The sequence below is a fragment of the Columba livia genome, chromosome 2, assembly GCF_036013475.1.
Source record: "Columba livia isolate bColLiv1 breed racing homer chromosome 2, bColLiv1.pat.W.v2, whole genome shotgun sequence".
Taxonomy (NCBI): domain Eukaryota; kingdom Metazoa; phylum Chordata; class Aves; order Columbiformes; family Columbidae; genus Columba; species Columba livia.
In genome coordinates, this window is record NC_088603.1 from 34,036,892 (window position 1) to 34,060,619 (window position 23,728).

Here is a 23,728-nt window from a genome sequence, read left to right on the forward strand (position 1 = left end):
AGTAGTATCCCAGTTTGGCAAAAAAAGTGGCAGGATATCTTAGCCTTACAGTTTGGTAGGCCCAGAAAAGTGTATGTGAAATTAAATCCCATAAAGTTTTTTGACACCTTTTATGGGTTTTTCTATGGATCCATTGTGAAATCATGAATAAGGCAGACAAAGTTCTACAGTGAGGTCAAAGAGAATTGGCTTCCAGTAATGTTCTGGTTGAACAGGTTTCTACTTCTTTGTTAGATGCAACCAGATTAGGCACATTATCCCTTTATTTAAGAAAGTTCTTACTGATGTTTTTTCAAGGATGATTTTTTCAGTGGCATGAGACATAAAGAGAATGAGGAGGATGTTTTCCTGTTTTATTTTCATGGATACATGGAAGCAAAATCAAGCAAAGAAGTCCAACATGCTGTATCTAGACTCTGGTCTGCTAATACTAGGCTGTAATCCCTTAGAATCTGTATTTGATATTAAAAAAAAAAAAAATAATAATTTTTAGATACTTATCCTGCAACTGATATTTTCATCATTTATATATTTTCTTTAATGTCTCAAACGTATTTTTGGGGGGAAGAATTGCCTCACTACTTACATTTGAAAATTTTAGCAACTGAATCTTGTCTAATTTTGAGCCACATTCTCATCTGCCCTCATTCACCCTGTAGTATTCCATGATCAGCAAATAGAAACATGTACTAAGTAGTCTGGCCTGGATGTTCCAAGCGTGAATTAATGCTTGATGAATATTTTTCATGAAGTGATTCATCATCCCTCAGTCTTTGTGATGCGAACTGCCAGATGTGGAATCCTCGTGTGCTCTTAAAGACCAGTCAACCTCCCTTCACGTTAACTAGGTCTTTATTCTGAGTCCAGTCAGGGTCCATCAGGATCTTGTAATGATGCTTTGGAGAGCAGCTCACTGCAAAGAATATGCAACTAGACAGCTCTGGTCATTATAAGAGGCTAGTGCAGACCTTCAATATTTCACAAAGGGAAACAGCTTTTCTTTCCACTTGCTCAAATATTGGGGGAAAAAAAATGCTGATGTGAAGTTAATGAACCTTTAGGTGTCAGTAGTACATTACCACACAAGCAGACAAGAAAGAAAGAAGGATGGGAAGAAAAAAAAAAAATTAAAAAGCAAGCTTGGTGCAGTAAAAAGAAACTGAGAAACTTGGCTAACAATGTTGAAGCATATGTAATTGGGGTTTTTTGCCCTCAGGTGCTGGATCAGTCATATCCTAGAAGCCCTTATGGGTTATGCACTTCTGATTGGAGTAGGTGGTAGCGATAAACAAAGCTTGTTGAGGCTGGCAGCATACATCTGCTCCCTGGAGGTTCTCCAAATCACAGTGAAGAAAGATGACGGGATCCAGGAGCTGAGGGTAAACTATTAGATATTATTTGAGTCTGTTGAGTTCATCACTTCAAGAACTTGTTCTTTTGTTGTTGCACAGGCTTGATAAAATCACAGGCAAAACCGTGTAGTTTACAATAACAAGACCTGTGATTCCTGTGGTTTCCAGCTTTACCTCTTCTCTTCACTTCTGAGAAACGGGTGGTCAAAAGATATTTTAGTATCTGTTTGTATGCTTCACAGAATTTTGGTAGTTTTTCCACTTTTTCCAAGGCAGCTACTTCAGACACTACAAAGATTTGGTTGGAGTTCTGGTATTTAAAGTTAGCCGTTTGTTACAAATTTTTGCATGTAGTTGCATGTCCCTGGTGAGGCCACATCTGGAATATTGTGTCCAGTTCTGCGCCCCTCAGCTCAAGAAGGACAGGGAACTGCTGGAGAGAGTCCAGCGTAGGGCAACAAAGATGATTAAGGGAGTGGAGCATCTCCCTTATGAGGAAAGGCTGAGGGAGCTGGGGCTCTCTAGCTTGGAGGACACTGAGGTGTGACCTCATTAATGTTTACAGATATAGAAAGGGTGAGTGTCACAAGGATGGAGCCAGGCTCTTCTCTGTGACAACCAATGATAGGACAAGGGGCAATGGGTACAAACTGGAACACAAAAGGTTCCACTTAAATTTGAGAAGAAACTTCTTCTCAGTGAGGGTGACAGAACACTGGAACAGGCTGCCCAGGGAGGTTGTGGAGTCTTCTACTCTGGAGGCATTCAAAACCTGCCTGGACACCTTCCTGTGTAACCTCATCTATATGTTCCTGCTCTGGCAGGGGGATTGGACTAGATGATCTTTTGAGGTTCTGTGATTTAGTGGAATAAAATGGATGTGGGTAAACAGAGGGCAAAGTTTTGTCCTTGTTACCTGTGAGTCATTTAATCACACTGGCCACATGCAAAGATAAGGACTATAGTTGAATGAGGTGCTCTATCAGGCTTACAGACTTCAGGACCTTGTAAGGCTGAGCCCTGTCTATGTGAGCAAACAGGGAAGGAGGGAACATTTTCTTCCTCTTCACTCCATGTGGACAACAACTGGTGCTTTTGAATCTCAGACATGGCTAAATAAGGATCTGATTGTGGCCAAATTTGGTGGATCATGGTCCCCAAAAAGCCCTACTGTTAGCCTTGGGCTGTGACCAAACCACCACAGTGTGTGCAGCCTGAGACATCTGTTTTCAGAGGGAGGTACACGCTGTTCTATTTTGGAAAAGTGCCGTGTGCTCTTCAGTGTTTATATGGTGTCTAACTTCTTGTGCCCTCCTTCCCTGGGCAAATGAGGTGCAATGTAAGATGTGGGCCCAGATGATCATTTCCCCGGTCCTGTTTCCAAGCAGGGAAACTTCTAAGCCTCTGTTAACAAACCCAGTAATTTGCTTTCTGCTAGATTGTGTGGCAGCTTGTTCACATCAGGCAGCGTTGACCTTTTTCTATATTTCAAATGTGGCCACACTTGAGTACAAGTGATGTGGGTTGCTTTTCTTTCTGGAACCTCATGCCAAAAAGCATTCCACGTTTGTACCACTGATAGCACAATGGTTCCATGCCATGTCTCTGTCCAGGCCACACATGTGTGACAGCAAAAGGTGCACCAGTGCATTACTCAGTCTTTTTTATTTTTTTTTAACCTGAGTAAGCTCTCCTAAATAAATTCACTAAGGGGGGGGAAAAAAAAAAAAAAAAAAAAAAGAAGAAAAAAGCTCTTGCAGAAATAGCAGAGTTTAAAATTGATCTTACTCTTCAGTGCAATTCCTAGACATTTTTGGTATGGTTATGGCTGTTCTTGATGGGAACTTTCATGGCTGCAATATCCCTTCCATAGTATGGAGGAATTCCCTTGATTAGTAGGCTGTTTTGGTCTTTACTACCAGGTCATGTTAAAACCTCAGTGTTTTATACAGAAAACAGAGGCAAACTGCTTTTCCCTTTGGATATTATGCAACAAATTAGTGATATGTAAATGAATGAGGTGAAGTCAGCAATGCGTTGCTATCCACTAACGTGCATTTCACACTTTCTGTGTCTCGATGTTTTAACAAAATATGAGTGATTGCCTCCTTTCCTTACAGGAAATTTGTACATGAAGACTGGTGCCAAGAACATACCCATAGTATTTTGCTGACAGATGCCCAGGTTCCAGATGAACACTTTCTTGTGCTGATTAATGACTTATTGGCATCAGGTGATTAGACCAACACACTTCTTGAAAGATCTTTTCCAATGACAAATGATCTGTGGTTTCATTGAACTTTAAAGGGATAGTTTCTCTTTCAGGTACTTGTAGGGGAGCTTTGAAAGTGGCCAAATCAACCCATCCAACTTGAGCAGTGAGTCTAACTTGCTTAAGAAAGCATTGCCCACTGAGGAGGCAAATTGCTACTGCTTGTCATGCATAAGTGCACTGATCTGGGAGGAGATGGGAACCTCCCTTTGAATTAATGCCATGTTTGCTTTGGTACAATTTCACTGACTTCAGACAATGTCTTTGTGATGGTACAAGTATAACAGACAGCAATGCAGTTTCATGCATGTTTTGAAAATTAGAGAATCTGGATTCTGAATGTGGGGATCTAGAGATTTGGTGGCAAAAAATGGGAATAATACCATGATGTACGGTTGGAGAGCATCTGGAATTATTTTTTTATTATTGTTATTATTGTGTTGTTTTGGGGTTTTTTTGCAACCAAATTGGAAAATGATTTTCGAACAGTCTGTAAAAACAAAAGGAGCCACTATTCTGAGGGATACATCATACATGAACTTCCTATCAGGGCAAATATTTTTGTCTTTTTAAAACAATGTTTTTGCCTCTCCCTTAAAAAACAAAAACAAACAAACAAACCTTCAGTTAGACACCTAAACCCCAGGTCAAAAGCTGTTTAGCAAACACATTAATATGATACCATAATTGCAAGAGGTGTCTCTTTTAAACTCCACTTTAGAGGCAGTGTTTTTGAGTCAGACTGTAGTTCTCTCTTGAAAGCTGGAAAACAGAAGTTGGGAATACTGGTTTTGGAGTGGCATCTTTAGGAACTTTCAGTTTATGCAGGCTTCAATTTTGCTCATCATCTGAAACATGTATGTAGTTGATAAGAAAATTAGAAGTCTGAACACCATCAACCATTTGGCAAGAGCATGTTTTGAGAGGAATATGTGTTCCCTGCTTCATGTATTAAACTGATCTGTTTGGGGATAAGAAGAGCCTTCCCATAGCCCGTTATTCAACAGTAGTCTCCTGTGAGGGTTTTTTCTCCATCTTCTGAAGTGTTTAACCACTGCTGATCTAAAGACCATTCTTATTTGGTTATGAGATTTTTTGGAAGTTCTTACACTTCATAACATACCACTTTCTCTTTTTTTCTTTTTTTTTTTTTTCTCATATTCTCTCTTTTTCCTGTTCTGCCCTAGTTTTGCTGTTGTTTCCTCCTATCTCTAATTTTGTTGCCATCACTTCTATCCCTTCACTTATTTATTTTGTAATTTAAAGGCCAGTGGAGACTTCTGTGGGATCTAGTGTGACATATTCTGTATTGTTTTCACTTTTCCAGACTTCAGTGATATGGTCAATAATGGTGCCTACCTTCTGTCTATCTATTTCTAGTCAGTGCTATTTGTCTCTGATTCATGACTAATGCATTTGTGTACATTTTTTAAGAAAGGACAGCAAAAAAAAAAAAAAAAAAGTTCAAATCTCTCTTCATTTTCTTCTTTCCCATTTCCCTCTCTTTGTATTTTTCTTTCTCCCTCAACAATTTCTTCTTTTTCATTCCTTTTTATTTTCCCTTTTTTTCTTTTTTTCTTTTTTTTTTCTTTTTTGGCTTTTCCCATTTCTTGTTCCTATTCTTGTCCTTTCCCTCCCTTTTTTCCCTTTCTCCCCTTTCTTTTTCCCCTTCCTCCCCCTTTTCCCCTTTCCCCCCTTTCCCTCCTTTCTCCCTTTTCTATTCTTTGCCTTCTTTCTTTCCCTTTCTCCTTTTTTTTTCCCCTTTCTTCCCTTTTTTATCTCATTTTTTTTTTTAAGCCTTTTTGAAAGCAGGTTTTAAATGCCTTTTACTTTGCAACCATTTCACCAGTCCCCCACTGTGCAAATTAGCACTTCTGGAGGCAAGAACAAAAGATATCTATTCATGTTGCAGGGAAGCAATGTAGAGACATTATAGTACTGAAGGAGACATAAATTTCATGAGTTAACACTCTGGCAAATATCTGTATAGACTTTTAGTTAGTGCTGGGTGACCTTTTACCTCCTCCTTTCCCTAAATTTGAAGAATAAAAGATTAATAAAATGTTAAACAGAAAAAAAGAGGGAATTTAGACAGTTTCAGAATGTTAAAGTTCAGTGAAGTCATATAGTCTCATTTTTCCATTTCATTTAATAAAAATCAACATCTCGCATTAAGCCACATTTCCCTTATGCTCACCCATCTTTTTATATCCCGCAGTTCTCTTTATTATGAGAAATCTGTAGCTCAGGAACCAAAACTACACAGTGGTATTCTTTGAATCACCATATCTCTTTGATTTTGTGTTGGTTTTATTTTGTTTGTTTTCACTCTGGAGTTTGCAATCTATTCTGCTGTTAATGAGCTGAGAACATGCCATGTATGTAGTTGCGAATTTATGTCGGTGTAAGTTGGAAGTATGTCAGCGGAAGGCAAAGGGTTGCACCATTAGAAAATATGGGTCCACAACACAAGTGTGTGCAAGGACATATGTGCATGTGGTGATTTCAAAAGCTTCCATGATGAATAATGGAATAAATTAAAAAGGAAGAATGCTGCTTAAGCAAACAAAGCTGATGGCCAAACATAGTAAATGGTAAGGTGCTGACAGTGCTAAGGCCTGCCATAACCTGGGAAGTTTCTACGACTCACAGTGATTTCCTGAAGCTCCAGAAGTTTTTCAATATCTCACACCTCTGTACAGTCATCGTTCTTGAATACTCTGCGCATTACCAAAGTCTCTTAGAAAAGTATAGGCTAGGGAAGCAACTGTTTCTCAAAAGTATGGATATGAGGCCAGGTGAGTCAGTCACTTGATCTCTGATTTCATTTTATTCTTTTGGTTATGGCAACCCTTCAGCTTTTTCCCAAAAATGGGAACATTGTGCCTAAATGCCTTGCAGCCCACATGGCCTACACAAACATACCCTTGAATGTTATCTTCCCAGTAAGCATACTCTTTACAGCATTTCATCTTTCAGTATTCTCTGATCTCTCTGTTTCCTTGGTGCTCTTAATCATTACTATATTTTGTAAAGCCATAACTTTTATATGGCTTTTCTTCTGAACTGTATCTCTGTCACTCAGTGTGTATGCAGCCAGTTTTCCCCATGAGCTGTTAATCTCCACTACAAATATTTGCTCTTCCTTTCTTTAACAAATTTTTTCATTGTGTATTTTCCTCATGTTTCAAAGTTTACAGTCCATTGGTGGCCTTTGTGCAGTCCTAGGATTAAGAATTAAATTTGCTAGTTTTAGGGGAATGCCATTTCTCTAATTTCCTTCCAATAGGCAAACTCAGCTGGACTACTTTAGTCATGGCATCCTTATAATGGTCTTCTCCTTAGTCCTGTCAGTATTTAGCTGGCTTCCCACTTTTGACAGAACTTTGCAGTACAGTAGTTTCATGCTCCAGCTAGAATTAATGTCAAACACAGGCAGGGCAAGTGCCCTGCATTGCTACAGGCAATCTTGTCCATATTATTGCTATTACTTTTAAATCATTGCCTTTCATTTCCAAATCCTCTTTCATCAGGACACATCAGCCTTTTCCTTGTAGTCTGTTTCACCACTGACAGAAAACTTCTTTTTTATCTGGTAATCCAAGAGGAACTTGTACAGCCTCAACACAGCTTGACTTTTGACCAGCTCTTGTGGTTTTTCCTTTGAGGGCATAGGTACTAGGTACATAGGTACATGACTATCAGCTTGACTGCTTTAATCCCAGCCAAAAAACATATGTTTTTAGGGTTTTTGGTTCTATGTTAAACTAATGAAAGTCCCAGATGTGATTATCTGATTTAATGGGAAACAAGGGTTCGATTAATTGTGCTATCTATCATTTGATGAGTCTCACCTCTCAATTTCTGAGCTCATCAACCAGTTGCCACCAAGGAGACAGGTGGGTCTGGGACAGACACAGTTACTGCCCCACCCCCCAAGTGAAGGCTCAGTTATGCTATTAGACAACCAAGAAGCTATTCAGGATTTCTGAGATCTGTAGCACACAAAACAGCTGCTTCTGCAGTTGGCAGGCTCGTACAGAGTTCCTGTTTCTCTATGAAAAGCTCCAGGCTTTTCTCATTTGGATGTCAGCCATCCCTTCTTGAGTACTTAGAGAGCTGATTTTCAAGGATACATCTATATTAGTAAATTTATGAAGTCTTTTTTTGTGGCCCTGAGAATTAGAGTTGTGACATGACTGGCATCCACATGACTTAGCTTTTCCCTTGCTCTGCTCACAAGATGATGGTGATGGTGTACAGCTAGTTAGAAATGATTCCTGGCCCTGTACTGCTCCTTACTCCTGCTGCAGCACCATTTAGTTTCTGATGGGTTAAGTTGTGCAAGTGAGTGTGTTAATAGTTGAATAGGATGTGCCCTGTCAGACTAGTGGCCAAGTGTGTCTTAAGGTGCTCTTCAGTTCCTTGGTATTAAGATATACTGTTATCTGTCCTGCTCTCTGTTCATTTGGTGAACCTGGAGAGCTTGCATACCTGAGATAAGCAGGAAGAGGTTGAACCGAGAAATACAGTGTAAGAGACATATCTGTATTGAGAGTGACATGTGAGTGAGGCTCAGATGGGACATCTGAGAAAAGAGGATTTTTGCTTTCTTAGGAGTGGTGAATGTTACATGGAAGTTGATATTAGTTCTACATTATAGCAGTTCTTCTGTCCATGCTGGTTCTCTTCATTACTCAGTTGTGTAGTCCTTCTCAATCCACGTTTATTTCAAAGAAAGGGATGGGTTTATCTTGGAGAACTTTGTTAGGTTTTCTGTTACTATATGAGACACCCTCACTGTAATATTTATTTCCAGGTTGTCTCGCAAGAAGTGAAGCATTTCATAGATGGAGAATTTCCTATTCCTTTATTTTCTTTTTTTTTTTTTTTTTTTTTTTTAGTCTGCTGTCAAATTACTGTTATTTATAGCCTGGGCAGACGATGTTTTCAAAACATACCCTCCTTGCTTAAGCAAAGAGTACTCAAAATGTAGTCAGTAATAATTACGCATTTTTCCTCACAACTTCCGTTATCAGATCGCATGGCATCTTCATTATTCTGTGTGCATGAAGTCCTTTATAATATTGGGAATTCACTGGGGTGAATGCAAATGAACCCTGAAAACATGCCACACCAAATCCGTGCCTGGTGTGGTTTTACCAAACTTAACTAAAGCTAAAGGAGATAGAAAGGTTATGCGATGGTGAGGATCTGGTTGCCTGCTTTTTATGACTACCTTTACAAGTATATGTTGTATCTTATATTTTCGTTGTCCACAAAAAATAATGAACAAAGACACAGTTACCTAGTTAGGGTTTTATTTTATAGCTAGGGTTCTGCTGGAATTTTCTGCCTAGCAATATAATACAGTGAAAAATCACTCACTCATAACTTTGTGTTTTAGAGAAAAGTAATGGAAATTATGAATAGTGTGTTTGAATTTGAGCTCTAGAGCTAGCTATTCCAAGAAGTAATATATTAAAAGATTGAGAAATTGTTCTTCTAAACTTCATCCTGACATGATAATCTACAAAGTTTGTGTGTGGGTAACTAATCTCACCTATCACTACTTTTTGTTGGATTTAATTGCTTCTGTTGATTCTCTGCAAGGTTTCTACAATTCAAATCCATTGCTGTCCCCTTTATTATTGGCCTTTGCAGATCCCTTCGTGTAGTCTCTCCTTAGCCTTCATAGCAGTTCTTTTCAACTGTTATCTTCTGCTTTGTAATCTGCACTTGTAAAATTACAGCTAGGTATTTGAATATGTATGAATTGCAAACAAAAGACTGGAATATCTGTATTTTTTCAACAGTAAGTTCACCTGCTAGCTGTTTTCAGGGATGTTCACAGTGTAGTTATGACAGTTTAGTCCAGGTTACTTACTAATGTATGTTGCTTTTTTTATGGTCAGGCTTTCCAGCTGAATAAGCATGGTAGGACCAGTGTGTGCCTGGTATTTCTTGCAAAGACTTTCAGTAGGGCTCGCTTACCAGGCTCAGAAACTTATGCTAGATATCACTGTGTTCACCTCCTGCTCCATACTCATTTGTTCTGGAAGTTAGTTAACTGTTGAGAGGCTTTTGTGTCCTGTGGTTATCCACATGAGCTCAAATAGTACTGCGTTCTATAGACACAAGATTAGAACAAAGATTAGAACATACTACTATAATGTACTCTTAAAAACTTCCAGAGTTTTTTTTCAAGGGGTGGTTAAGGGCAAGAAAAGAACAGATGAATTCTGGGTATGACTCAGTAAATCTAGAATTTAGATGCTAGGGTAAAATTAAAAGTAATCAATCCTGAAAAGTCAGTAATATCTTCTCAAGGATCTGCAGTTCGTACAAACTAATGCAGCTCCTTATAAATGCAAGTATTTCTTTTAAATCACTCCTAACAGATAAGAACTTTCTCCTCTGAAGTTCAAAATAAAATTGATATAAACACAAACAATTGTTCAACATTTGGGGAGGATAAAATATCCTCCTTACTTAGGATACAAGACTAAAGAAAACACTAGTTCTGACTTGTGTTTGGCAAACAGTCTAAGACTTGGATCTGGACTTTTCTTGCATACCAGCACTTGGAGGGTTAAGTCCAAATATGTGCAATAAGAGTAGTGTAAGAGGGTGTAGAAGATGTAACTTGCAAGACTGTGTATGGTTCGCAGCTTTGGAGATGTGATAGATTCAGTTAGCAGCACTGCCATAGCAAGGGCATTTGTAAGAAGCACATCAAAGTGGGGACAGATACCTCTACACTCTCCATTACCACTGATACCATACCAGGGATAGTACGCAAATCTGAGAAAGTGCCTACTAGAATAGTAAATGAGATGCCCCAAGCATCAAAACTGCTCACCATGCTTCTGATATTATAATTGCACATAGAATTTTATCAGAAAATCAGATTAAATGAATGAGAGGGAGAGAGAATGTGTAATTGAAGGACACATGGTATGACAGAGAAGAAACTTCACACAACTCACAGAAGTGTCCAAGAGAATTATGAAACAGACCTAGCAGATTTTTCATGTATGTTTCTTTTCTGATTCAGAGTTTTGGGGTAGAGACCATTTATTCTTGCATCTTTTTGATTGTTTCTTGTGTTTGCCCTTCTTTCTCATCAGCCTGATTAATTTTTGCTGTAAATTCCAAGATATTTCTGTGGTCTTTGTAAAGTTCTAATGTCGTTTTCATCACGTGGATAGAATGGATTTCTACATGGACATTTCTGCCATTTGCATCTTCATGCTGAATGCATTCAAAGTAGGTGACATTTTCTTCTGTTCCTCAGACCAACTTGCTGACTAGCCTGTCTTTCAAACATCCCTGGACAACCTGGACTCCACTGTATTTTTGCATGGGTGTCTATATTTCTGCCTAAATTATTGAAGATGAGGAGAACATTAACTTCTTGCAAAGATGAGAACAAGCACTGCTGTTTGAAATTCTTGCAGGAGTCAAAGGTCACAAGTGATTTAAAACCAGTGGTTTCTCTTGCTGATGCATTCTCGAATACTTCCTAGACAAATATGCAAATTGCCTGTAGTTAGAAGAATTTTAGGTTCATGTAAGAGAGGTATTTTTCTGTTTGACAATAAACTAGATCAGTAAGGGGACCAGAATAACTACAATTCAAAATTCTGTTTTAACAGAAAATAGTCCTCTACATCCCATTCCACAAGACAGAGAAAAAATGTACTATGAGATTACTATGCTTATCAGCTCTAGGAAACAGGTAAGCATGTTGGAAATGGAATAAGTACTAGTAAATACCCTCCATTTAGAAATATAAAGAAGTAAACAGATTTTAAAATGGCAGAACAAGTATTTAATTCACAGTGCAGTCTAAAGCACAGGCTTGGGGTCTCTATTGAATATTTATGGTTCATTCAGCAGTAAAAATTTCCTTGAATTCTTCTCTATTTTATGCCCCATTTAGTATTTTAGTCTACATCATTTCTCCTTGTCTGTCACAACATGGGAGAATATAATTGCTTCTGTTTGCCTTCCTTGCTTCTTCCTCTTACCCTTTTTCATGTCTTTTTTGTTGAATTTCTCTGTAAAATTGTTCCACATTTCTTCTGTCTTTTAGCTCTCCTGTTTCCACCATGGCCCCCAACACAAGTAACCACTTGTGTTTTTCTTGCTGTTATACTTGGCTGTATCACACCCTTCTGAAAAGGGTGTCATTGATCTGAAGTCTTCAAAAATCTCAAAATTCCACTTAGTTTGTGGACCCACCAGAAATAAGTTTTTTGTGAGATACAGCCTGACTAATGCTTGTGACCAGAAGCCATTTCTGAACTGATTTTGCTAAAAAGGGTGGGAATGAAAAAAAGGACATAGCCTGTTCAGGTAAAAGATTTTCTTGTTTCGACTTAGTAGTTCTACTGATACTTACTCATCTTTCCTCATAAATAGAGGTTAACTGCAGAAATTATTGTCTTGTGTTTTCCAGTGCAGAGACATAATTTTAGAAACTATGAGATAGTGGTAACTCTTTTCCATTTTCTATGAACTCTTCTTTCCATATACGATAGAAGTGTTTTCCTTCTTTCCTTACAGCTTTCTGCTCTTCATTCTTTTTGATCCACTTTTCTCCTAATAGGTAATGTCAATTCCTGATTACTCCAGAATAAACCTGTCATTTCCCCAGCCTGCCTGACTGGGTTTTGCCTGGTTCTTGCGGCTGCTTGGCAAGTGATAGTCTTTTCTGAGATCACTTGGATCTTTTTTTGTTGGAATTAACAATATTGATGCCATATGGTTTGAGAAGCCCTGTATAGCAAAAATAGTTTATTTTCTAAGAGACATACAGGAGACACCTCAGTCCTGTCTCAACAGCCTGATGTCTGTCATTTTGCTAATTATCTAAAAGCAAATACAATGGTCAAAACATGTGCTAATGGCAGTAAGCAGGTCCACAGATACAACTGAGAGACTAGAATGACCTTTCTTCACAAATATAAGTTGCTTTGGGTAGGTCGAGTGATACTAGCAGCCAGTCACATATTTATTTTTCTTTGACTTTTTTAGCCTACCCTTGCTTGAAAACTCTTTTCTACTTTTGTAGAGAGTAGTCCCTAAAACTTCACACACAAACCAAGATCCAGATCTCTTCTTCTCCCATTCTTTTAATGGGTTTGCAGCATGTATTAAAGTGGCAGGAAGTGGCTTGGATCAATTTAGCAACCCAAGAACTAGGTTTGTGTTGCTGTGACCAGCTGAACATGCACCTTTCTGGCTGTCTGCATTGCAGCCAGCCCCTGTGGCTGCATTATTATTTATAGCTGTCAAACCCAGAAACTGATATGAGCATGGAGAGAGGGGAAGGAAGCTGCAAGTTCACTATGTTTGTACAGTGGAAAGGGTGTAAAACCTGTTTGCCCAAGGTAACGTCCTAGCCGATTAAGTTTATTAGCTGCCAAATTTGTTTTGGAGCCTCAGCCTTGCACTGGCCACTGCTAAGCCATGGTTCATTGCATGCCTTTCTCTAATTGCCTGAACTCACCCTGTGATTCTTTTCTCTCGCTTTTTCCCTCTCACAGATTGTTCTGTGTTCCTCTGCCACCGGTGCCACGCTGAGAGTGCGAGCTCCGAAGTTCCCAGCCGCAATGAACTGTGCCACCATTGACTGTCAGCAGGAGGCTCATTGAGGAAGCCGAGGGGGTCAAGGTACAAGCCCCTCGGTCTTCTAAGAGAGCAAATAGAAATCGTTGAAAGATCGATAACTGAATAAGCTGAAAAGAACAATGCTCTTTTTACTCCTTCTTGCATACTTCTTGCCTTCGGGGTTGTTCAAGCTCACCCCTGCTAAAAGCTGAATTTTTATGACGTTTCACTGCCTAGTTCCTAGGCAGAGAAGTGAGAAGGGAAGAAGAGAGGTTTGTAATTTGTAGCACTGCCTTTGCAGAATCCTTCACTTCTTGGCTTTTTAGGATCTTAGAGATACAGAATTTATTTAACCCTTTTCAATACAGTTAAATGTATTCACTAGTGATGTAGCAATTGAGGCTGAAATGTTGCAGTAAACAGCCCAGGTTAAATAAAGAAGAGTTTTCCCTCTGTTCAGCAACTAAGCAGGTGAAGATTTGCCCTATAACCACATGACAATTTTGAGTTCTGATGTTTAGGTAATGTTTCATTTTTTGTTCCTGATCAGTCTGGAAAGTGACTTCTTAGGTTTTTCTAGGAAAAAAAAATCAATACATCAGTGAGTTTCATTTCAGGCTTTCAGGGCGATGATTGCCTGGTATTCTTCTAAGAGTTTTAACAAGTTGCTTCTGCTGTCCCACCTGGTTAGCTCGCACTGTCCTGAGCAGTTTCACTGGCAGCAGGTTTTTGCTGGTGAAGCAATTCACACAGATCTAGAAAATATTTGCTTTCTTTCAGTGATTGCGGTTGCAGGGGTTTCATTCTAGAGGGCTCTTATATTCGGGACCATTTATTTGTATAGGAGATTTGTAATCATGAGAGACTGAGGATTTCAGGAATGCCCATGGAAGAACCTTCTCGTTTTCATCGTGGTAGCAGCAGTCCCCGAGCACACCTCTGTTGATGCATTGCTGGCATTTTTCCTTGTCCTCCATTCAAATCCATACAAAATACCTGAGTCTTCGGGAAATGAAGGCGGAAGTCTGCAGGGATGCCCGGAGCTGCCCCCGGGTTACCCGGCAGCCCCTTCCCCTCCTCGGGGCTGTCGGAGGCTAAGTGGGGGATGCCCGTCTGATACCCGCGCTCCGGCGGCGTGCGGATGCCTCCTACGGGGCTGCGAGGGAAAGAGATGTTTGCAAGTCCTTGTCACATTTCTGTTTTCCGTCAGCACCTTCTGCTTTATTTCAACAGCTCTGAAGAGATTTAAAGTGTTACTAGGATAGTTATTTGTGGTCTGGTGTACTGCATGCATGTTTTGCCCTCTTGTTAATATGATGTCAATTTGCATGTTGCCATTTATTTTAAAGAAACTGCTAGGATTACTTGGAGAAAAGAGAATGGCATCTGTTTCGACTTAAATACATATTTCTTTCAGATCCTTAACTAATTATATTTTGCTCCCTTGAAAATACATCTCCTCATCAGAATTTAGGCTTTTAATATTGAAACTGTTTTGTGAGTTCATTAGTGTTATTATAATTATTTTCTTTTTTTTTTTTTTCCTTTTTTTTTATATATTTAGGAAAGATTTCACTGATTCAAGCAACTGCTTGTGAGTCTCTTTCACACTGGTGTTAACTGCTCCTGGTAACTATCTTTCCTGTTCTGTTCTCAGCAAGTGAAATAAATGGCAACTAATGAAATAACATGACATTTTATTGACAGTGAGTTAAGGTTTCCTTGTCATCAACACACCTAAAGCACTACTGGATGCCTGAGTCATGCCTGCATGTGCAGCTGATGAGAAGAGCAACAGACAAGGCAGCAGAATGCAAAAAACATTAGGATGAAACAGAGGAAGGATTTGAAAGTGATGGGAAAAGTGAACCCAGAACAGAGGCATTGAAATAACATATAAACTGTGACATTATGGGGAGACTTAAGCAAGAGAGACAGAAGAGAAGCAAAACTGCACCAGAAAGGTAGGAGAGGTGTACAGCAAAGAGTCTGAGGAGGAGTAAAAGGAAGGTGAATGGAGAATGATCACAGAAAAAATAGTTACTAAAGGGAAGGGGGACAGGAGAGTTGCAGAGGTGTATTAGGATATCAGAAGAATGACAGGGGCTGGGTGGAAAAGGACCACCCTGAAGAACAGAGGGAATGTTAGCTGCAGTCTGTCATCCCCTCTCCACTGAAGATTTATGGAAGGTGGTCTCCTCTCCTTCTCTCATCTCTAGAGTTAGTGTGTTAATATGTCGTTTCATTTGCTCCCTTTTAGATATTTCAGGAAAGCCTTTTGTTTGTTTTTAGTAGAGAAATCTTGTTAGCCAGGGCTCATGTATGTCTAGAACATACTGTAATTTTGCTGTCCCTTATGACGATCATTGCAAGGGCTATTACTCAGTGATGATTTTGGCATAATTGATGCTTAGCTCCTAATTGTCCTTTTTGAGTGTTCCTAAAAATACAGCGATCACAGTTGATAGATTTTGTGTTCATCGCTGTATAACATTACAGATTATTTTGAATTAGAGTAACTTGAAGTTAAGCTAATGATTTTTTTTCTCTTAAAAGTTCAGCACAAATACAACATCATATCCCTATTGCTTTAACAAAAACTGGAAACTGTCATCTGGATTTAAATGGTGAGAGAAAATGATAAAAAATTCACAGTGACTGTGGGAGTTGAGAAGGAAGTCTTAGATTCCTCATCTTTTTATCTTCAAACCAAGTCTAGGTACTTTTCTGGAAGATACAGTTTATCCAGGGAAGGAGAGGGGCAAATTGAGCTCAGCAGGGAGATAGTGAGCTGCAGCATCAGTATGTGCTATGAGGGATGCTGTGATCCTCCCTGCTGCCCTGTGTGAACGTATCCAAACAGAAAAAACAAGTGATCCTCCCTGGTTGTGGTGCCTGTTGAAAATATGTCCCATGAAGCCCTTTTCACTTAGAAGGATGTTGGTTAGTGTGTGGGTTAAAGACAAGAGACAGTGAGTTCAGGTATAACTGGAGGGAAATTGAGAGTATCAGAAATGTAATCAATTTGGATATTCGATTTATTGGCAGAAAAGAAAGGGAAAGAGCCCTCTTCTGTTTCAGTACTCAAATTGCTAAATTTACATTGTAAAAGAGCACAAGAACACTGTGCAGTGGTTCTGAAATCCATGTACTGAGCTTAACGAACTTACAAAAGTGCCTTTAAACCTGATTTGCTATAAAACAAGACCTATAGTATTTTAAAATAATGTCTCTGTATCCAAATTCAACGTGACAGACAATCTCCCTTACTTTCAGCTGGTGTCGCATATCAGCACTGAGTCCAGAATAGAAGAATCAGGATCATTTAATCCATCCGTTTGTAAACAATAGGAATGCACACCTCTGCTATCTCTTTCAAGTATTGCGCTATTGCTGTCTTATATGCTGCTTCTCCAGTGCTTGGCACCAAACAGCACACACTATTATGCATACTGAGGATAAATTCTTTATGCTCTTAGTTTATCATACTCCATAGTATTTTACAACATGTGGTACAGCAAAGGAGAAGCCTGAAGTAATTTTTTTTGCTTTCTTCTTTTGCCTCTTAGGCTCCCTGCTTCCCCACACACATACTTCCCAGTTACCTCTTCCTTCAGACAAACGCTGGCTTGGTTTTATTCTCATTTTTTATAACTGACTGCAGGATGCCTTCAAGTGCAGTGGCACTGGTCTTTTTTGCTCTTTACTTGGCATGTTTCAGCTAGCTCAACTTAACTGCAAAGGGCTAAGATTTATGAATTTGGTAATGACTAATTTATATCCTGAGGAAAGTAAAAGGGCAAAATTCCTTTTGAACACTAGTCATAACTTGCACTGGTGTTTTTTTTGGTTGGCTGGTTTTTTGGGCTTGGTTTTGGCTTTGTTTTTTCTGCTTAGAAGTAAGTCAGCCAAGGCCTAGAATAGAGAGACTGCATAAGAATGAAGAGACTTCACCCTTATATTTTCTTTCAGATTGTATATAGGCTTATTGCTCAGTTGTCTTTAGGACTACTGAATGGTTTTGATTCGTACCAGCCTGATCTTTATTATTGGCTTTAAGCTACTTTATGCTTTCTGGTGAACTGCAGTTAAATCAGATTTTGTTCCTGTATCAACTCTTTTTTGTTTGCTTTTTTTTTAAATAAAGAAGGCTAAATTAGCAATAATAATTTCCTTTGCCTACAACCCTGAATGGGCATATATTGAAAAGTACAATGCAGTATTAAAAAAGAAAAAAACCTGGAGATAAATGAATGGCAGAATAAATAATTTATGCTAATGAAATTACTGCAATTAGTAGTTCCACAATGACCCTTTTAAAAGCCACAGCTGTTAATGTCAGGAAGTGCTGTCACCGCTGACCTTATCATAAGAGAAAGTGACAAATTGAAAATGCAGGGAAGACCAGTCCTCAAAGAGGTCTGTTCGGGAACGATTAGTGTTTTCTGAAAACCAGTGTGAATTACAACCAGCTGCTCTCTGGCTCGGCATGTCTCCCATGCTGTGCCATTTTGTTAAGCTCGATAACAATAGTTATTTTGCCCCATTGAGACAAGTTGTCTCGGGCCACTTCCAGCTCTACCGGAACCCACTTCTTCCCTTACTGATTTGCAAATGAAACTGTTGTTAGAGGGCTTTTCAGGGCTGCTGAGTAGAGACCTCTCATAAGGATCATGTGTAAGGAGGTTGTATTTCACTGGGAAGAACTGTACTGCAGGGTGCGTGTGTGTCACAAACAATGAAAAAGAGAAAAAGGCTGAAACACATTTCAGCTGGAAGCAAAGCACTGCTCAAATTTGCATAAAATGTCCATTCCTGCTGACTAGCCTTGCATTTACAAACAATTTTATTTTTAAGATGGATTTATGCTAGCTTTGCCTCAACTAATGATGTTCCAATTTTTTTTACTTGTAAAGCAATTTATTTCTGCTTTCCCTGAATGTAAATCATTCTTTATTTAGTCCTTGTTTTAATTTCTGTTTTTGTAATTACAGGTGAAATAAGTATTCTTCTAAACTACCTTTTAAAAGTCACAGGAAAATAATGAGGTTTCTTACTGAGAAAAACGGCGAGAATTTCTGCATCAACCTGATTGTAATATTAATGATGTAGACTTAAAACATTTAACTGCATCAACAGCCACTCGTGAGCAATTTTCCCAAAGTTCCCTAAGCATTATTGACAATGCTTTGGTAAATTATGTGTGACTTTCCTAAGAGTTGGTGTAGCTCATTTAATTCATATTAATTGATTTTTAGGCTGTCCTTGATTAATTGAACTGGGTTCGTCTTGTACAGAATGCAATAAATAATCATTAAAATGAGGGAGATGTGACTCTACAAATTATAAAGTTAAGCCTGCTGGAAGTCATAGAGGACAAAATGGAAGTTAGTTACAGTAATGATGTTAAATAGGTTTTCTTAGCATGTCCCTGTTCTTTTTAGATACAGTACTCTTGCTTAGACATGTATGTGCATATATTCTGGTAATATAGGTAGATAGGGTCCTTCAAAACAACAACAAAATAAATTTATGGATTTTTTATTTCATTTTTATCCTGAGCAAGTATAGCAAGTGTAGTAGTATATTGTATTTGCTAGTTCAGTTTTCAAAACATTTAGAAAAAGGATATTTGAGATTTAGTTCTAGAACTACCTCTCTTCTTGCCGTGAGAGGTGAACTAAGACAGGCATTTTACCTCTGCATTTTACTCAGAAATACATGACTAAATAACCATCTGGAGCTGTTTTAAATACACCTAGCCTTTTTTTGCTTACCATATACTATATGAAAAGAGTTTTCCAGTCTCACAGCTGCATTTTACTCCCTGTGATGAGAGAGAAGATGCAGGCAGAGCTGTGTGGCACCCAATGCAACCCCTGGGGCTACAGGACCCCTCTGGGGTCCCTCCTGCAGCCTGCTGAGATTTGCTTGGAGGTGGAGGTAGATTTGTGGTCGGATGAGTGGGTAGCACGTAGGGAAGAGTGTGAACTGTCACAGCTCAGGGTGACTCCATGAAGTTGTAACCACTTTTCCGATCAACTACCCCTTGAAACTGATAAAAGATCTCTTCAGCACAGAAGTGTTGCTGATTTCCTGACATTTTATGGTATGTAGAGAGTCAGCTTTCAGAAGCACTCCATGGTGGTCTAATTCTGCCCTCCTACCAGTTCATGTTAGTTTGTCACCGAATTTGACAAGCACACATAAGCAGGGACTTGTACAACTTTAGAAATCTAAATCGTGGAGTCCAGTTCTGCTCTATCTTAAGTTAATGGCATAAATGCACTTCACTTCGAATAGGAATTTGATTATTTATGACGTATATGGGGATCTGCGTGATTAAAGTAATCACTCTATTGTATTTCTTTAACCTACAGAGCATTTTTCTTAAACAAGTTTTCCAGAGGTGAAATAAAAAATCCATCCAGTATTAACTCTGCTTATAGCAGTATAGTGAATGATTTAATGTCTGGTTTTAGCTGTAAGAAGCATTTATTTGAAAAAAAAAAAAAATGGAAGTGTGTTGAATCATTGAGCTTCTATGCTGATGAAGGTTTAATGAATGCCAGCACAGAACTAATTAATTTACATGCAAAAAAGTTAAGGGAGGCTCACTTTGGTTTAATGTTTGTTAAATGTTGACAAAATTATATTAAGAGTAGGCTGAAGAATAGTTTTCAGAAGGAGCCATCCTTAGAAACATGACCTTTTCTGACTTACATGGGTATGCTTAATTTTTGAAACATTTCTTTGCTCCTCTTTTTCCATTTGTTCTTGTTCTTTGGATATGTTTGGTGTCTTATCCAGGACTCCATTTGTGATTTCACAGCTTATGCCCATACCACTGTGAGTATGCTGAGTGCCAAATACAATCATAGTGAGAGGTGATACAATTACACCACTCCAAAGAGTTTTCTGGAGCAAATCATTCTTTATAAGATCCTCCTAAAGAGAAAAAGCAATATTTCAGGACACGTGGAGCACTTGGTGAATGGCATGGAGAAGCTGAAGGCAGCAGCTTTCCAGGTAAACTGTGAAAGTCACAACCCTTTTTTTTCATTTTTTTTATATGTAATCTTGGTTTTGTTGCTAATAAAACAAAGTTGTCACAGTACCTTTTCATTAGACTGTTTAGTTGAATTTTTGTGTTTCATTGAAATGACCTAATTTTGGAAACTGGGGTTTGTGGTTTTTTGTCATATAGAAGCTCTTTGAGCTCTTTAGGTGTCTTTGGAAAGGGGGCTCCTTCCATTCGAGCAAGGACAAAGTCTGGAGACAAGCAAGTACCACAGTAAGGGCCAGATGATAGTACAGAGAAGATGCAGTTCTGTCCATGGGGATTTTCGTGTGTAATCAATGACCAGCTGAGGGGTAATGGAGGCAGCAGAAACAAGTATGGCATCTTTGCATCACCTGTGGTCACCTCCTTGTGGGAGTAGTTCCCATTCAGCACTTCTGTCAACACTTCATTTGTGGCTAGTCACTCCACAATTACAGAAGGGAGGGGAAGCTGCTTTTGGAAGCCTTTCTCCCTGCCACGTGGTCTGTAATCCCTTTTATGGATGCCGAAGACAAGCTATAATCCAGCAATTTCTTTATAGAAACTGTGTGTCTTATATGGAAACTGCAAATGAAATCCTCAGCCCCAGACTATGCATAATGTTGCACCTGCATGCTACTACCTGAGATTAATAATGGGATCTGGCTGGCTTACTCCCACTTTTCAAGCTGAATACCTGTGAAAATAAATTGTCAACAGCAAAGGGTGACTGCTTTTTTTGAAGTTTTTGATAAGGTATCCAACACTAGTAAATTATTAAAATGGTCTTTTTCTCAGATTCTATTTTGATGATGGCCAAAAGGTAATTCGACAATTTGAAGTGCCACATGCGGTGAAGCATATGGAGCTGCAGCTCCTGCCTAGCCAGGTTCTTGAACACTGAGCCATTTTTATCATGCACGCCAGAGCTCTATACAAGAATATCAAACATAGCACCATTTAGGTTTGTTGGTTTTTTTACATTTTGATTTGAGATCTTTAGAGAGCAGTGTAGGGGAAAGGGACCTGGGGGTCCTGGTGGACAGCAGGATGACCATGAGCCAGCACTGTACCCTTGTGGCCAAGAAGGCCAATGACATCCTGGGGTGTATTAGAAGGGGGGTGGTCAGTAGGTCAAGAGAGGTTCTCCTTCCCCTCTACTCTGCCCTGGTGAGACCACATCTGGAATATTGTGTCCAGTTCTGGGCCCCTCAGTTCAAGAAGGACAGGGAACTGCTGGAGAGAGTCCAGCGCAGGGCAACAAAGATAATTAAGGGAGTAGATCATGTCCCTTATGAGGAAAGGCTGAGGAAGCTGGGTCTTTTTAGCTTGGAGGAGACTGAGGGGTGACCTTATTAATGTTTATAAAGGGTGAGTGTCATGAGGATGGAGTCAGGCTCTTCTCAGTGACAACCAGTGGTAAGACAAGGGGTAATGGGTTCAAACTGGAACACAAGAGGTTCCACTTAAATTTGAGAAGAAACTTCTTCTCAGTTAGGGTGACAGAGCACTGATTCAGGCTGCCCAGGGAGGTTGTGGAGTCTCCTACTCTGGAGACATTCAAAACCCACCTGGACGCATTCCTGTGTAGCCTCATCTAGGCGTTTTTGCTCCAGCACGGGGATTGGACTAGATGATCTTTTGAGGTCCCTTCCAATCCCTGACATTTGGTGATCTGTTATAACTCATTATTATAGCATTGGCTTCTCTCTTCAAATTGGTCAAATCTTGAAAAGCTAGATTTTGTAGGTTTTGTAAGATTTCAGGAGCTGACCATAGACAAGCTCTCAAGATCTCCCATGCAATAAAAGTTAAGCCTGCTAATATTTGTTTTCTTCTTTGTCTTATCACCTCTATCCAGATGAGGTTAAGAAGAGTCCCCTCTGGTCTGTCTGAGTAGCTGCCAGATAAAATACTTGGAGCGATAGGGGCAAAAGAACAAAACAAACAGATATTCAAAACATTTACTTTCTATGTGGGAAGGTATTGTCACTGGATATTTTGATATGGGTTTCTTGCCTGGCAGGCAATAAATTGCTCTTTCAGCAAACTAGCAGTTAGTCTTTATTAATCAATCTCTGAGTCTGTCTTAACCTTTCAGAAAACCTCTGCTGGAATTATGTGTTCAGAGTGATTACTCAGCATTTTCCATAATGTCCTTTTGCTTTTATGTTTGCATCTTTGCTAAGTGCTGCAACAGGGCCCTGCTGCAAGCTGAGACACCTGGTTACAAACACGGCCTCAGCAGGTGGGCAAACATCTGGCTGTCTCAAGGGGGCTGTGGGGCCCCTGGTGGGAACAGGTAGGCTGTTGTTATTAAATTCTTTAAATCAACAAAATTCTGTGAGCTGCAAATGTGGATCTGCCAAATGCAAACAAAATAAAAGAGGAAAAGACAGGACTTGTAGTACCAAGACCTATGAAGCATGAATTTTGTTTTACGTTTCAGTTTTTGGGGCCCACGTGGCATAATCTCTTAAGTACAATACCTAATGACTCTTGCTCCTGAATAACACATTACCCTTTGCCCCATAGGTAGAAGATCTAAAATCCAAACTTGCTTCTCAAGAGGCAGAACTGCAACTGAAATATCAAGATGCTGAACCTTTGATTGCTAAGATCGGGTTTCAGACTGAGAAAGTGAGCCAAGAAAAGGCCATTGCAGATGCAGAGGAGCAAAAGGTCAGTCTAATTCCCCCATTTAGTGCTGTTAAGCTATATTTAGCACAAAATAAACCTCTTTAGGTGAACAGTTTTTAACAACTTCCTCTCCAGGGAGCATAAAGTCTAAAGAATTATTACACTTACACATGTAACAGCATTTCACACCGTGATTACCACTTGACCTTTCTTTACATTATGCCTTTTCCCAACCTTTTAGCTGTTTTAATGAGATGAAAGAACAATAAATACTGAGCTCATTCAAGCATTTAATGGATGTGGTTCTTGAGAATCAGACTTATTTGTAATACAGTAAAGGTCAGAGAGTCATCTCTGAGCACTTCAGATTTCTTAAGGCTTTGAGGCTCTAGATAAATTGAACAACTCAATTGATACAGAAGTTCATTCCAGTATCTCACAATATTACAAGGTGCAAACCTTGAATTTTAAGACTATCATAGCATTCCTAATAATATGTGTCAAGTGTTGACTTTTCTTTTTGCTTGCAGTCCAGCCTATTAACATTAGTTACCAGCATCTGTATTAGAAACATAAAGATTTACATGCATTAATCCTCACCACAGAACAAACAGAAATGCATAATTTCACCTGGACTATAAAATTTTTGTCTACTGTTACAAGCAGAGTTTTTTAAATACAGCACTAGTAGTATGGAATGCTGTAAACTTAAATTCTTTTGCCATTAAAATCCGAATGGCTTATTTGACTCTGGCATTTTGCTAAGAAATCTAATGTATGTTGTGTTGTTTATCAATACTGCAA

General features: G+C 39.1%; 1 protein-coding gene across 1 annotated transcript in view; it reads left to right on the forward strand.

Annotated features, from left to right (window-relative positions):
- The window catches only part of LOC102097778 (dynein axonemal heavy chain 11), an 87,621-nt gene that overhangs the window by 4,596 nt on the left and 59,297 nt on the right, over nucleotides 1–23,728 (forward strand). Inside the window, 3 exon segments of the mRNA XM_065051285.1 lie at nucleotides 3,473–3,585; nucleotides 13,179–22,586; nucleotides 22,820–22,966. The gene's annotated coding sequence lies outside the window, so the exon portion shown is untranslated.